Source organism: Plasmodium gaboni, chromosome 7 (assembly GCF_001602025.1).
Source record: "Plasmodium gaboni strain SY75 chromosome 7, whole genome shotgun sequence".
In the NCBI taxonomy this organism is placed as follows: Eukaryota; Apicomplexa; class Aconoidasida; order Haemosporida; family Plasmodiidae; genus Plasmodium; species Plasmodium gaboni.
In genome coordinates, this window is record NC_031487.1 from 826,392 (window position 1) to 831,391 (window position 5,000).

General features: G+C 23.1%; 2 non-coding genes across 2 annotated transcripts in view; both read left to right on the top strand.

Moving 5' to 3' along the window:
• The first annotated feature begins 2,384 nt into the window (after window positions 1-2,384).
• Window positions 2,385-4,571, top strand: PGSY75_0725600. Its single transcript, XR_001974520.1, has one exon. It is a non-coding gene; the product is annotated as an 18S ribosomal RNA (ribosomal RNA).
• Window positions 4,572-4,928: 357 nt separating this feature from the next.
• Window positions 4,929-5,000, top strand: part of PGSY75_0725800 — a 158-nt gene continuing 86 nt past the window's right edge. Inside the window, exon 1 of the ribosomal RNA XR_001974521.1 lies at window positions 4,929-5,000. This exon is cut by the window's right edge and continues 86 nt beyond it. This is a non-coding gene — a ribosomal RNA (5.8S ribosomal RNA).

A 5,000-nucleotide genomic window follows, 5' to 3' on the forward strand; every position in this document is an offset into this window, starting at 1 on the left:
AAAAAAAAGGGAAATAAAGCAAACAGCCAAATATAAAAAGATAATTATATTATATATAATTATATGAACTGGTCAGAAATATTTACATATAATAAAATAATTATTGAACAATAAAAAAAATATATATAGTTATAAAAAATGAATAATTATACTACAAATTATTTTATTATTATAATATATATATTTTTTTTTGGCTAGTTGACTATTTTGCATTATATGTATTATATATAGCTAGTTATTGTATGTAATATATATATATATATATAATATTGTATGTGTATGCGCATACGATAATAAAATAAAAGAACACTTGTAGCTATATCTCTATAGAGAATTTTTTTTTTCACTTATAAAAAAATTAATAAAATATTATACTAAGTCATATTATATAAATAAAAGTTTAATATATTATTATAAAGAGGACGAGACGTTCATATTTATTTCTCATGATTTACATATATTTGTAAAACATATAATATGTCCAGACATTATAATTGATAATATAATATATATATAAATTATTGCTATTCTATTTTCTCATATTTTTTTAACTTGTAATACATTCATCTACTTACTTTGTCTTATAAAAAAAAATAATAAATAAATAAATATATATATATATATTATATCATTGTTGGTGTATACATATGTGAAAAATAGAGTTAGTATTTAAAATATATTAGACTTATATAATTATATGATCAGAAAATATAATGAATATATATATATATATATATATAAGACAATTGTCATTTATAAATTTTCCTAAATTAATTATTGAATATATTTGATCTTTTATAATATTATGGAAACATGTAGAACTCTTTCTTTTCCCTAATGAAAGTGTACCTCTGGGAAAAAAAAGACCTTAGAAAAAATAAGGAAGATGGGGAAATAAGCTTTTTTTTTTATTAAGATATAATGATAAGTGTTAAAAAGAATTATGAAATTAGCTATATAAATTTTAATTCTATAATATTATATATAAAGGTAATATATTAAGCGAAAATACTGAGCTAGCTAAATTATAATGAATAATAATAAAATGCAACCAAGTATATAAATATTTTGGCTAGTTGTTTCCTCTTTCTTTTTATGTACTGCTCTTCATTCTCTTCAGTTCATATGTAAAAATAAGATATAAAAATATATTACATATGTAGTAAATGTTCCAAAAAAAATTTTTTTCAAAAAATAAATATCATAAATTTAAATAAATAAACACAATTCATAATAAATAATGCATTATGTAAAGGGGGTAGAGGATTTTAAAAAAAAAAAAAAAAAAGTATTTATATATATGTATAATGAACAAAATTTACCTGTAAAGTAGTAATTAAATATAATATCATAAAATTATATGTACATGTATCAGTTATTATATATACCAATATATTATAATATAAAAAATTATTATTTAAAAATGATTAAAATGTTGTATATGTATTTTTATAAGTAATAAAATATTATGTGTATATATATATATATATTTCTTTTAATTTTTTCCTTTTTATATAATAAATAGACCAATTCATTTAAATATGTATTTCATATGGAAAATCATATATTCTTGAAATAAAAAAATCTTAATACATTTAAATATTTTGTTAAAGTATTAAAAATAACATAAATGTTATATATCTGTTAAATTAAATGCTATATATATAATATATAAATAAGCAACTGATGTTGCTTTTTTTTATATTAAAAATAAAACATTTTATAAAATTAAAGTATCACAATATGAAAAAAAAAAAAATAATTAATAAAAATAATATAATTTAATTTTATTATTATTTTTTAGATTTCAATTTGGATATATTTAAATTTTTTCATATAAAATTATATAAATATGTAAAAATAATTTTATGAAATATAACAATAACTTTAAATAAAACATCACTTTGCGTTGTTTATAGATTATATAATATAAGTAAGATAGATATTAGTATCTTATTATATATATAATAATATTCTTAAACTTTTTCGATATGTAGATATATTTATATTTATACGTTTTTATTATTACACATATAAATAATATATAAACTTATATATATATATATATATATATATATGGAACACATATATTTTTAGAATATAAAAATTAAAAATCAAGCAATAATAATTTTTTTTTTTTTTGTGTATGTATGCATGGTTGTCAAAATAATAATATAAATGAAATATACATTTTAAGTTCTTTATTTTGTATATAATATTTTTATTCATGACATACATACATATATCTATATACAAAAAAATAAAATTTTATTGTTTTTTTTTTTTTTTTTAATATTATTATAAATATATAAGTTATATATATATATATAAGTTTTATATTATAATGTGATAATTTAATCGTTATAATATACAATATATATAGTAACCTGGTTGATCTTGCCAGTAGTCATATGCTTGTCTTAAAGATTAAGCCATGCAAGTGAAAGTACACATGTATAATAATATATCGAAACTGCGAACGGCTCATTAAAACAGTTATAATCTACTTGACATTTATATTATAAGGATAACTACGGAAAAGCTGTAGCTAATACTTGTAAAAATATCTTATGATATGTATATATATATATATGTATGTATCATTAAGATATGTATTTGTTAGATGTAAGAAGTAAATAAAATAAATATAAATTGAATTATAACAAAGAAAGAACACGTATACGTACGTGATTATCAATCGAGTATCTGACCTATCAGCTTTTGATGTTAGGGTATTGACCTAACATGGCTATGACGGGTAACGGGGAATTAGAGTTCGATTCCGGAGAGGGAGCCTGAGAAATAGCTACCACATCTAAGGAAGGCAGCAGGCGCGTAAATTACCCAATTCTGAAGAAGAGAGGTAGTGACAAGAAATAACAATACATTATCGAAGAATGATTTTGTAATTGGAATGATAGGGAATTATAACATTTCTAGAGAAACAATTGGAGGGAAAGTCTGGTGCCAGCAGCCGCGGTAATTCCAGCTCCAATAGCATATATTAAAATTGTTGCAGTTAAAACGTTCGTAGTTGAATATTAAAGAATCCGATGTTTCATTTAAACTGGTTTTGGGAAACTACATATATATATTTATATATATATTGTTTAATAAGTTTCCCGTATAAAATTATGTTTTTATCAGATATGACAGAGTCTTTTTTAAAATCTGTTCATTTTGCTTTTATTGCTTTTTGAGAGATTTTGTTACTTTGAGTAAAATTAAGTGTTCATAACAGACGGCTATACTTTGATTGAGGTGTTCAGGGTGTTTGAATACTACAGCATGGAATAACAAATATGAATAAGCTAATTTAATTTTTTATTATTTTTTTTTGATATTCTTATTAGCTTAGTTACGGTTAATAGGAGTAGTTTTGGGGGCATTCGTATTCAGATGTCAGAGGTGAAATTCTAAGATTTTCTGGAGACGAACTACTGCGAAAGCATTTGCCTAATCTATTTCCATTAATCAAGAACGAAAGTTAAGGGAGTGAAGACGATCAGATACCGTCGTAATCTTAACCATAAACTATACCGACTAGGTGTTGGATGAATATAAAAAATATATATAAAATTTTGATATTTCTTAGGGATTATTGATTTTATATATTAGATTGCTTCCTTCAGTACCTTATGAGAAATCAAAGTCTTTGGGTTCTGGGGCGAGTATTCGCGCAAGCGAGAAAGTTAAAAGAATTGACGGAAGGGCACCACCAGGCGTGGAGCTTGCGGCTTAATTTGACTCAACACGGGAAAACTCACTAGTTTAAGACAAGAGTAGGATTGACAGATTAATAGCTCTTTCTTGATTTCTTGGATGGTGATGCATGGCCGTTTTTAGTTCGTGAATATGATTTGTCTGGTTAATTCCGATAACGAACGAGATCTTAACCTGCTAATTAGCGGCAAGTACGCCATATTTTTATTTGAAATTGATTTTAGGTAAAATTAATAATAATTATTTTAGGTGTACAAATTAGGATATTTTTATTAAAATATCCTTTTCCCTGTTCTACTAATATTTTATTTTTTTTTACTCTATTTCTTTGTTCTTTTAAGAATGTACTTGTTTGATTGAAAAAGCTTCTTAGAGGAACATTGTGTATCTAACACAAGGAAGTTTAAGGCAACAACAGGTCTGTGATGTCCTTAGATAAACTAGGCTGCACGCGTGCTACAATGATATATATAACAAGTTGTTAAAAATATACATATATATATTTGTATCTTGTGATACTTAGTAAATAATTTTGTATATTTTTTCCTTTACTGAAAAGTATAGGTAATCCAATCAATATATATCGTGATGGGGATAGATTATTGCAATTATTAATCTTGAACGAGGAATGCCTAGTAAGCATGATTCATCAGATTGTGCTGACTACGTCCCTGCCCTTTGTACACACCGCCCGTCGCTCCTACCGATTGAAAGATATGATGAATTGTTTGGACAAGAAAAGTTGGAATTATATTCCTTTTTTTCTGGAAAAACCGTAAATCCTATCTTTTAAAGGAAGGAGAAGTCGTAACAAGGTTTCCGTAGGTGAACCTGCGGAAGGATCATTAATATGAAACGATTAAAATTTAAAATGAAAGAATATTTTATTTCTTTTTGAAATATTATATTTTTTTTACTTTTTAATGTACTATTTTTACGAAAGTAAAAATTATATATATTTTTATGAGTATATAAAAATAGTACATTAGAAAATTTGTTACTCATAATATATTATTCTATGTAATTTTTATGTAGTAACAAATTTTCATCAACAATATTCAATTCTCAATATTTTGCATATTATATTATATTTATTTAATATTTCATTATAGTTAATTATATTTTGGAAAAAAGTATATTTTTAATATATGTAATTCTAAGTATAATTAAAGTATATTTTTAATATATGTAATTCTAAGTATAATTAGCACAGTCTTAACGATGGATGTCTTGGTTCCTACAGCGATGAAGGCCGCAGCAAAATGCGATACGCAATG